This window comes from Gossypium raimondii, chromosome 6, assembly GCF_025698545.1.
Source record: "Gossypium raimondii isolate GPD5lz chromosome 6, ASM2569854v1, whole genome shotgun sequence".
NCBI classification, from domain to species: Eukaryota; Viridiplantae; Streptophyta; class Magnoliopsida; order Malvales; family Malvaceae; genus Gossypium; species Gossypium raimondii.
In genome coordinates this window covers 7,494,424-7,513,863 of record NC_068570.1, presented here as the reverse complement: position 1 = coordinate 7,513,863, position 19,440 = coordinate 7,494,424, and the positions used below count along the sequence as shown (strand labels likewise).

Here is a 19,440-nt window from a genome sequence, read left to right as displayed (position 1 = left end):
GTGAGAGCTCAATTTAGCTAGTTCGTGTACTATTTTGCAAAACTGTTAAAATTTTCAGAAGTTGTTATTGTTGATTTATTGAAGTTTTTGGTGTTAAATTGTTAAATTTTGAGCTTAGATGTGAAAAATGACTACTTTGTAAATTTTAAATGTTAGTTTTGTAACATAGGAACTAAAGTGAATAAATTGAAAATTTGTTATAAAATTTTGATAGAAATTGATAGTAGAGGGATTATAATGGATGAGATTGAAATCAGAGCTGAAATTTGAAAGTTATTGTTATTTTAGTTTTAAGGACTAAATTGAATAATTTGAAAAATATGTATGACTTTGTAATTGAATGCGATTTGGATAGAATTTGATATTGTACTATTACTGAATTATCGCTCGTAGCTAAAAACGAAGAGAGTCGATGACGAGTGGTGCAAGACTGTCGAAAGAGAAAGAAAATTCGAGAATCGACGATGAGTGATGCGAGCCTTTGGTTTGTATTTCTATAATTTGAACCACTTCAATTGTTGCATGTGTAGATTCTGTTTTGCATGATAAGATTATGAGGTGATCTAAATTTGATAAATCGAGTCGAATTGATATGATTTGGTTGTTATTTGAGATAAAAGACTAAATTGAATAGATTTGAAAATATTGTATCTTGATGTAAACGTAAAATTGACTTCATATTGGGATGATTTATGTTGATAGTTATATATATTGATGATTGGTTGATGAAATAAAAATTTTGAATTTGAAATTGAGTTATGTTCGGAATTGTCCGATGAGGCACTAGGAGCCAAATTGGTATGTTGGTTGGATTTGTATATCCGTTCGAGTCCAAATTAGGTTGATAGGGAATTAAAATGTGAAATGAATATGATATACAAAATGATTGCTATTGTGAAAGATTATGTACACTGGATTCATAAATCAGGAAGATAGGGATGGAATTATGTTAAAGTAACCGAATTTGATTCGGAATATGTAGTGTTAACGCGTTATACTCATATACTAGTAATTAAACATGAATGGAATGATTCAAATGGTATAATGATATATATATATATATATATATTTATTATGACATGTTATTTAATGCTTGTTTTAAAAAACATATCATTTATATGTTGTACTAGATTTTAATGTGCATTTTATTGATTGGATTATAGAAATTGCACTGAGTTTATTACTCAGCGTATGATTTTGTTTTTCATGCGCATGTTAGGTCATGTTCCTGATTTCGTATATCATCTTAGCATCCAATCATCAATCTCGGACTCAACAAAGATCATATCAATTTTGTTTTGTGATAAAGGGCATGTATCTAGGTCGAGTCATTTTGGTACGAGTCATTTTGGTACAAACTATGTTATGTGCTTTTATATGTTATTATGATGATATATGCTTTTGGTCAAATGAGGGAAACTTGTAAATAAGCTTGAATATTGCTTGGTATGGAATGAAATTTTATAAAGGTGATTGAATTTAGTGAATTAGATGAGTATGCTAAATGATTTGAATGATTGAATTAGATATGTATACATATATAAATGTGTGTGGATGAAATTGGAGTCAGGTACTTAAGTTGGTTAGGTTATAATGATACAGTAATAACTTAGTTAGTCAAAAAGTGAATGTTTTAAAATATGAGATTGAGATATGTTTTGGTAAAGGAAATGGTGTAAGAGGATGTATAAGGTTAATTGCATGTGTTTTGCATATGCTTTTGGTATGTATCATGTTGATATAAAGTTGATGTTTGATTGTGGTTTTTAGTAGGTAAAAATGGTATGTTTAGTAAGTGCTTGAATTGGTGAATGTTTGGAGGATAAATGTGAACAATTGTGTATGTTTAGGTATGAGTTGGAAATGAATTGGTTATGTCTTGGTATGGCTTGATAATGGTTGGAAATGAAGTAGGTACTAAATGCAAATTCTGGAATTTTTCCACAAAGTATCGATACCTTAAGGAGAGTATTGGTACTTAGTGATTTTTCTTTAATTTTTCAAACATCAAACCTTAAAATGGCATCAATATCATAATAAAGTATCGATACTTTGAGAAAGGTATTGATACTTTATGTGAAGTATCGATACTATTGATTTTTATTTATTTCCTCCAAACATCGAAGTTCAAATCGGTATCGGTACTTGGCTAGGGTATCAATACCTATTCTAAAATTTTGGAAACCTTGCAATTTGGCCTTATTTCATGCTCGAATAAAAAAAAAAGAGCTTTAGTAAGCTCGATTAAGGCTTGGATTTAATTATGTATCCTAATATGCATGTGTTTTGACATGATTGAATGTATAAATGATTAATTTGCGGTGTATTCTTCGGGAATTGCTCCAGAAACAAATGTGACATCTCGTAACTCGGACCCAATGATCGGGTTGGGTATCAGGGTGTTATAGACCATCTCATATGGTTATGTACGTATGGAAGAGTGGTATAAGGTCTTGTACCAATATTCAACTAATAGTAACCATTTATACCATTTTCAAGGCTTCTTTTTTATCATACACCTCAAATAAGTTTCTAAGTAATGACTTACTTCTTCAGATTGACCATCAATCTTGAGGATGATACGAAGTTGAAAGCGTCAGTCCCAAAATAATTGAGGAGATCTTGCCAAAAGTGACTAATGAAAACATTGTCCTTGTCTGAAACAATGCTCAATGACATAACATGTAGTTTGAAAATCTAATCGAGAAATGACCGTGTCATAATTCAAGCTATATATGGGTGAGATAAGGCAATAGAGTACGCATACTTTAAGAGTTTGCCTACCAGTACTATAATAGTATCAAAATTGATAGATTTGGTTAAACCATTACGGATTCCATGCTAATTTCCTGTATACCTTTTCCGAAATAGGTAAAGGTTTCAACACTGAATTCTCCTCGTAACATCCTTTCTTATCCCCTTCCAATACAAGTTAGAAGAAAAGCCTTTGTATAGTTGGTGTTACTCTTGAATGTCCTCTTTGGGCAAGCAGGGAAGTATCAATAGGTTAATACTTCAAGTCGTGTTGGTTACCAAGCATGATTTTGCCTTTCCTTCTCAACAACCCACCGCTTTAAGTGTATTTCAAAGTAGTAGTAGAGTTGTTACTTAAGTCAATGCCCAAATTTTGCAAATAAGGATTAAGTTGTCATAAATCTTGAAATTTTTTTACAAAGTCAATATGCATCACGAAAAGAGCCATAAGAGTAGGTTGATTTTCAAGATTCCTTGTCAATGCATCAAATATCTATTGGAAACCCTCTTTTTATACTTCACCCCAAAGTTGTAACCTATCATTTTTGTCACCCATAATTGTTGTACTGGCGTAATATCTTATTGATTCAACAAGATTTCTTTCTTGTATAATGAAGTGCCTCTTTACAATGTAAGAGTGTTATTTTTTTACTTTCATGAGAACAACCAACATTTCTTTCTTGTATATCGACATAGTTTGATGTCTTGGTGATAAAGCTTTACAGAAATATGTGACAAGCCTCCTATTTTGTGTGAGTACTACTCTAACTCCAACTCCCAATGCATTTGTATCTACTAGAATTGTAGAAGAGAAATTCAACATTGCTAAGGTCGGAGCAAATGTCACCACTTTAAGATTATCAAAAGCTTTCATAGATACATGAGACCATTCTCAAGTCCCTTTCTTCAAAAAGTTGGTTAGGGGGTTTTTCAAGAAAACCATACCTTTTGGTAAATCTATGGTAGTGCCATGTATATGTGTTTGTGGGTCAGGCCTAGTTGGGTTCGGGCCGGGCCATAACAAAATTTTATGCCTGATTGATTGGCCTGAGTCAAAAAATGGGCCTAAATTTTTGCCTAAGCTCTGGCACGACCTGTATTAATTTTAAAAAAAATTATTTTATTATATAATTTTTAAAATATAATATATTAAATACACCAAAAACATTTAAAAAATGTTTCTTAACAAATTGAAAATACATTAAAAAGTCTTTATACTAAAAACATTAAAACAAATGTTTCTCAACAAATTAAAAATCATATCATTATTTAGACTTTGAATATTCATAATATAATGTTATTTAATTTGAATTTTTAATATAAAATTTTGGAATTCTGAAAAGAAAAAAACAACATAATTGAGGCAAAATTCTAACACAAACATAATAGAGGCAAAAGTAAATATGATGTAAAATTAAACTTCCCAGAAATATGATGTAAAGCTAAACTTATCTGAAACCAAAACATAAAGAGAAATGAAAAAGTCTAACACAACATGAGGCAAAAGTAAAATTTTTTAAACTTCCTGTACCAGGAAACAAAATCAGCAAACTCAAATGAAACCACTCGTTTTCCATAATGACATCTTAGACCATAATAATATAAATTTATTATTTAAAAAAATTAGTAAATTTATTCAGGTTGTGTCAGGCCTGAGCTAAAAAACTCCTACCTGGGGCCTAACCCATTTAAAAGATAGGTCTTATTTTTTGCCCAAGCCTATTTTCGAGTCTATATTTTTACTCAAACCCTCTCAGTTTTGGAGTTGGATGGCCCGCCTCATGAACACCTCTAGTGCCCTGTAAGCCCCAAAAAGGTCCTAAGTTGCTTTACCAAATTAGGTGGTGGCCAATTCACCATACATTGAACTTTATCTGTATCCGTAAAGGTCCTTTTGGCACTAATAATGTGACCAAGATACTCAACCTCTTGAGCAAGAAATACACATTTACTAAGTTTAACAAATAGTTTATGGGATCTTAATACCTCAAACACAATTTCCAAATGCATCAAGTGAGTATCAAGAGAGTTCAAATAGTCAAGAATATCATCAAAGAAAACTAATACAAAATTTTAGAGAAATGGTTTGAAAATTTTGTTTATCAAGCATTTGAAAGTAGAGGGAGCATTGATAAGGTTAAATAGCATTACCAAGTACTTGTAGTGACTTTCATGAATTTAGAATGATGTTTTTACCACATCACCCTTATGCATTCTTATCTGATGATAACCAACCCGTAAATCGAGTTTAAAAAAGTACACTAGGTGTTCCAATTCATCCAACAAGTTTTCAATAAAAGGAATTGAGAACTTGTCTTTTATAGTGACTTGATTCAATTGGCAATAGTCAACATAAAGTCGCTAGTTACAATCTTTATTTTTCAACATAACTATAGGGGATGCGAAAACACTTATACTATTTCTGATGATCCTAACATCTAACATCTCATTTACCAATTTTCAATGTCATTTTTTTTTGAACTGTAGATACTAATAGGGTCTCAATCTCATTACTTGATTCTCATCTTTCAAATACCATGTACTAGCCTACAAAAAGGAGGCTTAGGCAACCTATTTTGAATCATTGAATGAAGAAATTATCTTTTATCACTTTGAAAAATGTTTTTTTTAGTTAGGAGAAATTCTTTACTTGTTTTTAGAGTCTGAGTTCTTTTTTTTTTTCAATTAGAGGTTTCATAGGAAGTTCGCTCGTTGATTGGTGTTTTTGAATAGAAGTGGTTCAAGGGTTCCACAGAGCTTTTCTTATCTATTTTCATTTATTTTCTACTTTTAATATTTTTGTTTATCTTTATGACTTGTTATTATCTTCACTCATAAATTTTCAAATTCAAATTTGAAGTTAGATAAGTTTCAAAATTTGGCAGCATCCATTCAACTCCTAGGCCAAAATTTTTTCCATATGCTCACTTTCTTCCATTATTAAGTTTTTCTTAGATTTTTTACTTTTTTTTTGAACTTCTCCCTTTTACTATTTTCATATTATTGACTTATTGTTTGTTCAATTCAGAAACTGATCTTGGGTTCCACATTAATTAGAATCTTCGATACCTATTACTTTATTAGTCTGTCATCTTTGATATGCATAATCATGAAAAAAATGTTCTAACCTTTTTGTTTAAGGTAATTAGCATGTGCTTTTTGTTCCCGGTACATTTCCTCTTTATCCACCTCCAAATTCAATTCCAACTTTACATCAATGATTTCCTCCAGAAACATCCCCCATCCATGTCATTTTATTCAAATTTGCAAGTTTCTAATACAATTCCTTATTATGTTGAGTTTGGGAATTTTTCAAATCCAAGCTCCACTTCAAAAGGCCTCTAACTATAGCCTTATTTTTGGATGGTACATCTGAAGAATCTTCAGCCCACAACCATAGATTTTGACCTTAAAATGAATCTTCCAAAACCCAAGTAAATTCAAAATGAAATTTTGACTTGTACCTCCATTGTGTCCTAAACCAAATTATGAAAAAATTCAGCTAAATTAGTCAATGATCTGAAATCAAATTAGGTAGGTGCTTAATAATATTTTGAGGGAAAGATCCACCATGCTGGGTTTACCATGCATTTGTTTGACCTTTCCTTCAAATTTGGCTCGGGTAATCTTCCACACTCTTAAGTACACCATTGACCTTTAGATCCTAAATTTGTTATTTACAATCATTAAGTATGGTTTGAAAAGCCTCCATTTTATTGTCATTCGTAGCCATCCACCTTACTTCCAAAAGAGTACATTCTTTCATTGAAATCTCTAATTCCCAACCACGAATCTAGACTATTCCGACTAAGTTGTCTTAATACATCCCACTACTCAGCTTGCAAACTTTCAACCAGAATAATATAGAAACATGTCAACCTCTAACTATTACTATCAAAATCATCCCAAATTTCCATATCGATATGATTTAAAGAGAAGTTACGAAGATTTATTGTGCACCTTGAATACAAAAACATCGATAAACTGCCATTAGTACCAACAAAACTAACACTTGACTCTTAAAACTTTCACCTAATAAACTCCATATAAATCGTATGTAGTTTCATTTCAATTAGAAAAACTACATGAGAATCTTGCTCTTTCTGCATGTGTTGAATTTGTTAGATTGCCCCTGGGTTCCTAAGCCTGTGAAAGTTCCATCTTATTAGCCTTATTGCTCCCCGACAGACTTGCCTTACAAGTCCCGTTGAATTCACAAAAGAGAGAACATTTACTTGCCTATTTTTAGCTTTTATTAGATCAAAATAATTAGAAACACTAGAAGTAATACAAAACTAGATTAATCTACTTTTCTTCCCATCTACTAATTCGATTGGGTTATCTTCATCGTCCAAGCCTATTAAAGTACCATTTAGCCCAAGATCTTGGCCCGCCTCACCATCCCTTCATAATTTCCAGCTAGATTAATCCCAATATTGGTGCTAATTTGATATAAGAAATTTAAATTTGACAAATCCTCCCTAGATTTCTTTGATTCTGTCCTTATCCCCCAAATCATGGAAATCTAGATTAACATTCCTCCTTTAGAAAACAACTTGTTCTTGATGCTTCTCTCCAATTGGTAGCCTTCAACGATAATCCCCATTCCCGGGGTAATTCCATTTTACCATGAATTACTCATGGTGGATGAAAACTCTCAGCATAACCAAGACAACCACATAAGAAACAACAGAGAAATTCGTTTGATTTTTCATTTGTATGACACACCCAAAGACATAAAAACAAAGTTTCTTTTTATTCTCTCATAATCTATTATATTTTTAGATTGTTCTATAAAAAATTACATTAAATTTTTTTTATAGAAATTGATATCCTTATTATACTCCGCTCCAGTAGACTGTTTCCGTCAGTACAAAATGTAGCTAGTCATTAAGCTTCATTTTAACTTCGAGGTTCATTTGCTAATAACTCTTTTGCACATCATAATATATGTGAGGTCGAACAGAACCTTAAAGAAAGTGACATTGATACACACTTTGAAGCCTTAATTATTTTCTCATAAGTTTTTTTTTACCACCTAGCATCAACCTATTTAAAAATGCATAAGCCCTCACCACCACCCGCATCTTTGCTAAAAATGATCTAAAAACATTACCAAATTGCATCGCTTGATTCTAACATTAATCCACTTGGTAAACCTTGGATTTGTAATAAAAAATTAGCAAAACACACACATATGAAGGAACTTGAATAGGATCTTCCACGTTTGCTAATCTATGAATCAACCGTCAAATAAATGGTTATTGAAGGTACACGGTCCTCCATCAATGACTCTAAATCAATTTTGTCCAGATATGTGATTGTAACTCTTCCAGGGCGCCAAATGTTTGCACCGGTGTTCCTCATAGACTAAAAATGGACAATACTCGTCATAAGGAAATACCCAACCAAACATTATCATAGGTTGCCGTTGTAGACTCCCCCCCCCCCCCCCTAAAATAATTTTCCAAGGTTCCTCTTCATCATCATCATCATCAATAGTAAGACTTACTAGATTGTCCTCCGTAGATCTAATTGAAAAGGAAAGAAAGAAAAATAAAAGAAAAGATGACAAATGTGGTACAAGAGCAAACATCTAGATTATATGTATTTTATCTCACATTTTCCATAAATGAATTGTCTTGCATAAATCTAGTTTAAAAGAAACAAAGAAAGAAACGAAAAGGTGACAAACGTGCTATCTAGATTACATGTATTTTACCTAACATTTCCGTAATTTGATTATATATATCAATGCAGTTGTTAAAAGTCCTATTTACCAATTCTAATGCATTAGATGATAATATTTAATAATATACTAATCTTTATAAACCAACAAAGTGAGAGGGTATTGGTTAAGCCACCATAGTTCAAACCCTGTTGTTCTTACTCTTGCTCAATTAAAAAAACAAAACAAAAAGTAACCTTAATAGAAACAAGATTTCCTCTATGGTAATAGAGTTTCCTCCTGAAAATCAACACCATTTCCAGCAAGCTATAAGGATCAAAGCATTGAAGCACAACAGATAAACCAAAGAATCCCCTAAAATTTGAGTACCTTTTTGAACGAAAGCTGCATTTGGAAGTGCTTGGTTTTCAGAAGAAGCTTGGTGGGATTCTCCCTCTTCAAGTTTTTCTCTTACTGTGAAGAATCACCTTCGAACTAACATGGTGTGACTGCCCCAGCCACGTCCATGGGCTACCTTAAATTCAATGTGGACGGCTCCTCGAGTGGTAATCCAAGACGTGCAGGTTACGGAGGTATTCTGAAGGGCGATACTGGTAAGCTAATTGCTATTCTCTCGGGTCCCTTGAAAAATTCTGATTCTGATCTTACAGAACTCACTGCTATCAGAATTGCATTGGAAGTATTTGTTAAGTCTGAATGGGAAAATAATAGAGATTTGGCTGTTGAGACGGACTCAATGGTGATTATATCGTGGTGCTTCAACCCAGTGCTTCGTCAATGGAGATTTGCTGAAACGTTTAAGATTATTGATCATTGTATTATCCTTGTGCAAAATGTTAAGATTGTTTATGTTTGTAGAGAAGTGAATAATTGTGCTAAGACTAGTAAGAGCTCAATGCTTTTAGCTTGATTCGAGGCTGCGGTGAACATTACTTTTCTCGCTGTACTGAACTTTACCTTTTATATATTAAGCTTAAAAAAACTCGGTAGGCATATTATTAGAAAAAAAATAATGACGAAAAAAAAGTGATCCATAAGTAAAGTGAGGGATGTTAAAAGAAGGGTTAGAAGAATCTCACCTAATAGAAAACCCCAAAAGAAAGAAAGAAGGAAAAGGGAAAAACCATAATTAAGGTGTAATCAAGATGGAAAAAGAAGGGAAAATGGACCATTAGAGAGTAAAAGAATTGGTGATGGGGAATCTTTCTCTAAAAGAATGGAAAAAAGCTTGGAAACATGCATGATTTTGAATAATGATGATGATGTTAGACTATACTAATTAGACCTGTTATTTCATCTAGCTTTCCTGTACTGGGGGCACTTATTTTTAAAAAAAAAAATAAAAAAAAATCGCAGTGAACCCAATTATTGACAAAGCATGGACAAAAATTAAAAGGAAAACTTTAAAATTTTGAATGTTTTCTTCAAATGAAATAAATCTAAGATGGTAAAAGAAACAACTAATTTGGATAGGATTAATAAAATTAAATTTAATTCATTTAGCTCATATAGCTAACTTTTTTTCAAACTATTCATACACAACAAAATGTGTAACTTTGGTTATCTTTAGTATATGTCGCGCTCTTATACATCAGTAGTAGTTTCAGCTTCCATGTTCAGTGCCCTACTGTCTTAATCAACTAAAACCTTAGTGGATTTCAAAAAACTAGTGAAAGATAAATATTAATTAGAGTGTAAAATTAAAAAACTTCGGAGGGGAGGTAAGCCGATAGCTATGGACAAATTAAGTGAAAGGGAAATGGCAAGGCAAAGCAATAATTTTCCGCCCCCATGTGTTGGGGAAAATGGTTCAGTCACGTCGCTTTTGAGGCATAACTCTTTGTTCGAACCAGTAGATATGGGTAATATGCTTGGCACTAAATGAAGCTTCATGAGGGAGGGCCCTGCCCTTTTATCTCAATGTAAAAGTTCGCCCAACAACGATAAATGGCAACTTTGTTGACCCTCAAGATCAAAAGCCATTTATATGCAAGAAAGTTCTGTACAACCCAAAGTGAGCCATCATTATGACAGTATTTCTAACCCTTCAATCTTGTTTTTTGGCTGCAAAATATTATCGATTGTGTATGACAATATTTTAAGGTTTTTTTGTGTTCGTTTAATAAACAAGCTTCAAAATCTTATTGAACATAAACGAATACAAATCTAATTGTTCATAATTTACAGCCCTATACACAGACACTAGTAATGTAGAAGAAAATGCTGCATGTGTGCACATGCGTAAAGGAAATTACTTCAAAGCACCGGTTTAATTCTCTTGGTTTATAGAACTACCCTTAAAGAGGTGGCATCCAATTATCTTGTTCTTTGAAGTGGAAGAGTTTGAGATTAATTAGTATTATTTAATAGAGGCTGTGAGACAGAATGTTGCAACACGGTTACAGTAGTAGCTCTTAAGATTACCGAGATTCAAGTAGACATTCACAAAACACAAGGCAGTCACAGCTTTTCAGCTCTGGTCTATTTTCCCTTCCAAAAAGCAAATGGCTATAACACGTAGTATATCAATTAAATCCATATAATATATAAATACCCAAAAAGGACCAATGGTATATATATATATATGAGCTAGATTAGTTGGCTGCATTAATACAATATATGAATGAATGGATCAAATAATTAAAGTAGTTAGATCAAATGATCTATGCAGCTTCATAAACGAACAAAAGAGTTGGCCTTAAAACCATGAATTCAATTTTCTAGTGAACATCTCCCAATACAGCAAAAGTTAGATATATAGACACACATATACACATAAGAACTGTTTGTTAAGCTGCATATTGTACTTCCTTATCGGATTTGTTTTATGGCTACGAATATTTGTCCTATAATCTGTCCCTGCCTTAATATATACACTTATCTAGTTTGTCTAGGTAGATCCACTTGCATATTAAAAAAACACTCCATATTTCTACTAGTCTACTACCTAAGCAAGGTAGGCACGAACATTCAGATCTGATGTTGAAACGGTCTCAATGCCATTGGTACAAGACAATAAATTTTGGCATAATCTAAAAGCACTTTCCTTAGGAATTGTTGGAAAAAGGCATATGTGCCTATGTGCGCGTGTGTGTATATGTTATAAGAGAAACAGAAACCCTAATCTTAATGAAATGTAAAGAAAGCACTCTTAACATGAACCATCCAGGTATCTTATGTTATACCGATTCTATTTTGATAAAAGCTTCATTTACCTACCCAACTTCACATTCAAATCCAATTGAGTGAAATTTAAGCATGGTTCAAACTAAACTTGATCAACTGGTGAGGATATCAAATAAGGGAGGGTAGGTTAAAGCCTAATTCCAGTGGTCCTTGTATAGTCTGGAACTTTAATGCTTCATAAGTCCGTAGTAACCCTATTATAATTAAAAAGAAAAAAGAAAAAAAATTGAAAGCAATGGAATATTTGGGTGGGGTTAGGAAATGTATAAAAATGACTGAAGTTAACATTCTACCAATGGAAGTATAAGTGCTGATATCTGCTGGAATTTTATCTACAAATATCAAGTAAGAGCTTTTTGAACCTCAAGACCAGAAGCGTGGAACCTACAAATGGGGGGGCACACTTTACTACAATAAAACAAAGTCAAAACAATTAAGATAAAAGGATCCAAAACAAAGTCTCATAAAAATTCAGCAAAGACAAGAATCTATACCTATAGAAAATTCCAAGTACCAAAACAACAGTTATATCATCCACTTTCTGTCTCTCTCTCTCCTCTTACAGTGTTACTGCAAATTTGGAGTAACTTTTTTTTTAAATATTCTTTGAGGATAAAAGAAGCAGTTTGCAGCAGAATTATAGCAATGGAAGCCTGCAACCACGAGAAAGATAGACCAGATACAGAAAAGGGTTATGAAATAATGGTTGTACTTATAATTAGAAAAATCAAGATACATCCAATGATAATTCAAGCTTGAACATCTCTCTATATCATTGGGAGAACAAAAATGCAAAAAAAAAAAAGCCATTTAGGGTTAAGAAAAATCTTTGTTATTTAAATAAAGAAAGAAAGGAAATAATTTATCTCCCTTTCACAAGCAAATCATGTCAAAGAAAAACTTAAACTCAGTGCATCAAAAACTCTTAAAGTGGATTAGAAAGACAAAAGAGAGAGAGAGAGAGAGAGAGGGTAAGATGAAATCAGAAAAACAAATAATCAAGCACACAGAGTAGCATTTTCAAATCCCAGAACAGATGGATCTTGAAAATTTCTCTTTGACCCTGTCCGTATCTTCCCACAGCTTTATTGAACCGCAACGACATACATACATACCCATATACCGCCTATATAAGCAACACAAAATAACAAGGAAAGTAAGACGAAGTTGCAGTTCAAGAAAGCTGTGGAAGAATACAAAGAGGGCCATGTTCCTTTTGTTTATCTTTAATGGTCGTCAGCCATTATAATGATAAAACCCTAAAAGCTCCAAAGACAGCCATGTCTGTCTAAACAAAGAGAAAAAAAGGTAAGAGAAAGAAGAAAAGGGGGAGATAATAGGATGTAAAGGGAGGAGAGAAGATAGGGTATTTATAGCAGAAACGAGGGGGACTTTTTCTTTTTTTACCACCAATCCCAAGAAGAATATTGGGAGGGATTGAGGGAGGCTCATTAAGATTTACTGAATCCTAGCTTTTTACTATTTCTTTTATTATTCCAACTTATTTTTTATGTTATAAATTAAAAAGCTGACTACGTTTGTTTCGTTTTGATCCCATTAACCCTAACAGGGGGAGATTTATTATTTCTTTATAAATTAACGTGTGGCTTGGATGCATATCGCCGGATCTGACGGTGCCTGTTACCCTAGTGGGGGCAAACATGTGGGCCCCCCTGTTTAGATCTGTCCATACATTTGCAACAAATTAACCGCCCACTCGCTCTGACGGCAACTGGTTCCAAAATACACATTCATTATATTTATTTATCAGCCATTAATATTTTTTGAAAATTTAATAAAAACTCTTTATAAACAAAAACAAATTTTTACGTCAAATCAAGCAAATATTATTATACAAATAATAAAATTTAATTCTAAAAAGTATTAAAAGTAATATCTTAATATAAAATTATTTACAATTTTAATTCAAAAATAATTCGATCATAATTAAATAAATTGTTAGCACTCATTTTATTCAACATTGTTAGAAAAGTTTTATTTGAATATTATTTCTAGTCTCGAGTATGGCAACACTCAATTTAAAATAAATAAGAATGCTCCTGATTATAAAAAAAAAAAAACAAATTACTAGAAAGAATAAGAGATAAGAGAATTCATTAATATTATTAATTGCAAATTTTATTAAGGTGTGGTGTCAACAATAGCCAACCTGGGAAATAAATGATCAAATGTAGTACACTACAGTGGTTTGGTGACTATATCAGGTATTTGATCTGCGAAATAAAGATGTTTGACCTCAATCTTTATGTTTTGCACTTGATAACGCATAAAATAAAAATCAATGGCAATACGTTTCATCAACTTGGCAATATGTAGTGCTAGTACTATCACAAAGAATTCGAGGAAAAAAACGAAGAGGAAAGCAAAGTTCTCGAAGAAGATGGGTGATCCAATTTATCTCATCAAGAGCAATAGCAAACGAAGAGGTGAGAGTGGTTGATGAGGCAATTGTTAGATTTGGTACTTTGAGGGTAGTATATTCATTTGTAAATTTGTAATTTTTTTTGAACAGATTGATTAATAAAACAAATTCATTGATTACATTAATATACTTTGTATAATTGTTCTTACATAGTTTTTGCATGCAAAGTAAAATGGAAGTAAATGTTGCTCATTGGTTGTCTAAATGTTTAACTAATACTAAGCGGTATTATATGGTCGAATCGTAGTACGGAAAGACAACTTGTATTAGTAGACGAACCTAAACATGTCCTTAGCCTAATCGGAAATGAGCAAACCAATTAAAAGACTAATATGTCGTCTATCAAGTCCAATTGGGAAGATGCCTTGTCTTGGGCATTGGAGCGACTGATTCCCAGAAGATAGAGACATAGATGTGACTGACTGGACTGATAGTACATCAGGCATGACCCAAGCAGAATAGATCCTGAATCCATTTATGAATTTATTCACTTGTGACGTTCATAGTGCGACATACTTAAATCCTGAGTGGATGGCGAACTATGTATGCGTGACTCGTACACTTTGATGTAAGTAAAAACCTAAGTTTAAATAGATAAGAAACCAAAAGCTAGTGCATTGGGTGTACGACTTCTGTAGTATATAACGTCATTCACAACATTGGAATTCATAGCCCAAAACATGGGTAAATGATATCCTCTCATTGGCATTACATGGTTGATGAAAATTAAACGTGGCCATTGTCGTCTTCTTTGTGATGGATGACTTGATCATTATTTGATAGTGATTGACTTTTCATGAAAGAAGATGTAATGGTTACCATGAAATAAACTAGGATCATATTGGGAGAATGAATATTATCCTAAAGAGATCAAGAATATCCTATGAGGGTAACACATTTATGACAAGGTCATTGGATGAGCACCTAGTAGTTACTTTCGTAATGGTATATCGTTGGGGAGAGCTCAGTCACGATACTATACTGGAATGACTTCGTGACTAAATGAGTTTATAATTAATAGGAGAAAATTTGAAACTTAATTATAAATCATTTGAGCCTCAACTACATATGTCCAAATCACTCGCTTCGCTAGCTCGTTAAAACTAGAAATGAATTGTGTGTTTGAATAGAAATGAACGGAATGAATAGGAAAAGAGAAATGAGAAACATTTGGTTTTCTTCGAAACAGAGAAATGAAATAATTTGGAAATGAATGTAGGTTTCCGAAAAGGGAAATTGAAATAAAAATGAAAATGAAAATGAAAATGAAAATGAAAATGAAAATGATTCATTTGCAATCCTATATGGATTACTTAAATAATGATCAGAAGAATGAGTTTATGTTTTTGGACTGTTTTTAAGCCCGAAAATGAAAATAAACCATTCGTTCATAGTGAACATGTTGATTTGTGAAATATTGAACATATTTTCTCGAAATTTTACTAAGGGAAAAATTATCAAAATTTTATTAGGGGTAAAACTGTTAAAAATTTGCTGAAGGTAAAATAGGGATGAGAAAATTGTTTATATATAAATATTAAAATTTATTTTGAGAAATAGAAAAACTGAATCGGGTTAGATCACATTATAGAGTACTGGGTCAAAATGGCTCAAGAAGTACTCATAATTGGACCCAATTGAGGGAGGTTCAAAAACCCCTCATGGACATAAAGGGGGCGACAACCCTAGTTGGAATACGAGGGTGTGCCATCCACCCTAGTCCTATTCTAAGTAGGATGTTGTTTTTCTATTTGAAATAAACCACTATAAATAGATGGCGCCGGCAGAGCTATTAACACAACTTTGAGAGATTGTTATTCTGCCAAAAAATAGAGAGAGTTTATTCTCAACTATTACATATATATTTTCGAAATAACAATTCCACCGGTTTCTATTAAGAAGAGAGAATTTTCATTTTCACCCCAAAAAGAGAGAACTTTTTCTAGTTCTGTGTTTTGATTCGATTGGTTCGAGCCCACACTTGAAACAGTTTGTGGTACGAGAATAGCAGAAAAGATCATTTGGTTGAAATCTGAGAACAACGAACTTCTGCTAAGCCAAAAACAAAGGTACGAATTCGGTTAATATTTATTGCTACAAATATAACAACCGGGTCGATTTTCAAATTTTTAATTTTCTGCTGTGCAAGAAAATCATTTTCAAACTGGGATTTTTCCAATAGCAACGACACAATGGGATTTGGAAGCTCGAGATTCAAGTTTTGATTGTCAAAGAATTGGTTTTCCTGTCTGTCATTGTCAGCGAGATCCTAAAACTTTATTTGAAAATTGAATTTCAAGTGAGAAAATTTATTTCCAAATGAAAAATTATTTTTAAAAAATGTAGCATCATGTCATAAATAAAGTTTGAAAGAAATTGGGTCAAAACATTAGGGGTAGTAATATTTTTTATAAAAGCCCAACTAGACACATATAGATCATGCTCAAGTTAATTTTTGGTGTAGGTCAGATCCATAGGTAGCATAAATAACCAAATGTTTTTTATGTTCTTAAATGTAAAGGGTTCTTTGAGTAGTATTTTATGAGGGCATTGATCTTGTAAGATAGGTGTGGGTAATTTATTAATAAGATGAACCTCTTGTTGATAAATAAACTCCAAAAATGTGAAGGTTTTGAGGCTTGATACATTAAGGTTTTAGTGGTTTTGACAACATGTTTGTGTTGTTGTTCAACTAGTGCAACATGTTGAGGTGTATAATGGGGTGACACCAAATGTTCAATTTCATGTTCTTTTATAATTGGATAGACCTTGAAATTCATCACCACCATCTGTGCAAATTGAAAGAAATTTATTATTAAAATGTCGTTAAAGTAAAGGATGTACAATTTTAAAAATATCTTGAACTTCAATTTTAGTTTTCAATGTATATAACCACATATGTTTTGAAAACTAATCAACAAAAAGAATATAGTAGCGCTTCTGATCAATGGACACAATGGGAGACGAACCCCATTAGTCACTGTAAATGATTTGTAGTGGTTGACGATTCGTCAATGAGTTTTTTTTTTGAAAAAGGTAGTAAATGCATTTAATTAGAAGCACAAGAATTAAAAGGAATAAGATTTATAGAATTAAAAAATGGATTTGAAAATTTATTTAAAAACTTATGTAAAACACAATAATTCAAATAACCTAATAGTCGATGCCATAAATTAAGTGAGTGACTAAGAACGACCAAAGAGATTGAGGTTTTGAAATATGTGTGTTGCCTTGTGGCCATTCATACAACTCGCCTTTATTCAACCAGCACACTAGAGGCACCCCCATATTTAGATCATTGACAAGAAAAATGAAAGAAAAGAATTCAATAGAAGTGTTGCTATCTTAGCAGAACTTAGAAATATATATAAGATTTTGTTTGATGTCTAGTGCACACAAAGTATTTGTTAACATAAGTTGTGATTTGATGCACATAAATGAGTAATACCAGTTTGAGAAATTGGTATTGTATTACCATAACCCATTGAGATCCCTTCTAAACCATATTAGTCTTGAGGAGTGGTCCAATTTTGAGCATTATTGATTATGTGGTGACTTGCTATTGATTCGATAACCCAAGGATCATAGTGCATATATCCAAAAAAGTTAGCACATGCATGAAAGTGATGATAATATTGAGGTTTGCAGACTTTAGCTATATGTCTAGGATGGTCATAGAGTTGGCATTGAACAACATTGTCAGATGTTTGTTGCTATTGATTTTTCCTTGGACATTTTTTGTTATTGTTTTATGGCTCTAGGAGAAATCAAAGGTGCTAGGTAGTTGACCCGCACATGCTTGTGCGCAGAAAAACAAACGATTTTATGAAAAAAATTTAAAGAACGGGTTTTAACTGCAAGCGAACAATGTCAATTGTAATATTTATAGTTCCGATGGAACACAAAGTATTCCAATGGGTTGACCCAAAGGATTGCCAAGTGGGTAAATGTGTTTATCAAGTTAATTACAAGTTAAGAAATTACTAATCTAATCTAGTCGAAATTTATTAGTGCAAGTCCAAATATAATTATTTATAAACTAAAACCAAACTATTAATAAAACTAACTAAAGTAAGCTTTCTTCCTAATGTTCTAGATAATGTAAATGATTAAACGATGGTCAATTGATTAGTTGAGTGCTAATTAAACTAATGAACCTATACTTATTATATTGGTTCCCACTCTTAGTTAGAAATCTTCTCTCGGTCTCATCTTAGACTAAAATTTATCACCTTAGATCACCTCTTGATCTCACCTAGGCATATAGATTACCTTTCGATCTCACTACTCAGTCTAATCATATTCAACTATCTAAGGATAAACTCTCCTCTAGGTCTTGTTTATCTAGGTTTTCCGCTAGATGCGTCAATTCTAGCATATTAAGCATTTTGATATAATCGAACAACCAATTAATCAAGAACAGACATTAACTTAAGCAAACAAACAAACAAGCAATCAACCAACCATCTAACAATTTAGCACATGATAAAGCTTAACATCCAAATAAATATTTCATCGAACAGTAATAAGCACAATATAGAGATAATGATAAAAAGTGCTCATTTAGATGTGGAACCAATGGCACCCAAAAGCTTCATCCATATTCATTTACAAAGTCTTTTACAAGAAAGAAGAAAGAAAACTACAAGAATTAAATTTACTCTAAAAAGAAAAGAGAAAACCTAAACTAAAAATGAAAAGAAAAAAAAAGAGAAGGAAAAGAGAAAGAAAACCTAACCTAAAAACTATAAACCCTAAAGAAACTATTCAGCCACCAAAAATCTGAAATGAAAGGCTTATAAAGTTATATTTATAGCCTACTAACATTTAAACTATGAAAGGCTTATAAAGTTATATTTATAGCCTACTAACATTTAACTTAACATTGACCATTTTTCCCTTAATTAAAAAGAAGACATAAGTTTGTTTGGACACAAAATTTCCCTTGCAATTTTTTTCACTTGTTAGGCTTGGGTATCACAATACCTAGGATAGGGTATCATGTTACCCACAACAGTCTTGAGATTGGGAGTCTTGAGATTGGGAGTCTTGAGGGTCTTGGTATCACGATACCCATGGTCTGGTTTCTCAATACCATTATAGATGACTTTTATTCTCTTCATTTCAGCACTATCAGGGGTATCACGACTTCCATGCTTTGATATCGCTATACCCCCTTCTAGGTAGTGTTTTCTTCACGTTCGAGCCACCTTCAAATCCTTACAACACTCAATCAACTTGTTAGGTTTCCTATGGAATGATTGGCCAATTTGGGTCTAAAAAATGGCTTAAAACTAATGAAAACAATTTATTAATGACAAAATAAAAAATTGACAAAATAAATAAAAGTCACTTAAATTGCTTGAGA

The 19,440-nt window shown here is 32.4% G+C and overlaps 1 long non-coding RNA gene across 1 annotated transcript; it reads right to left on the bottom strand.

Annotated features, from left to right (window-relative positions):
- Positions 1 to 8,620: 8,620 nt before the first annotated feature.
- Positions 8,621 to 13,066, bottom strand: LOC128041819 (uncharacterized). Its single transcript, XR_008196686.1, has 2 exons — positions 12,124 to 13,066; positions 8,621 to 12,013 (listed from the first exon to the last, which is right to left on the bottom strand). It is a non-coding gene; the product is annotated as an uncharacterized LOC128041819 (long non-coding RNA).
- Positions 13,067 to 19,440: the final 6,374 nt, after the last annotated feature.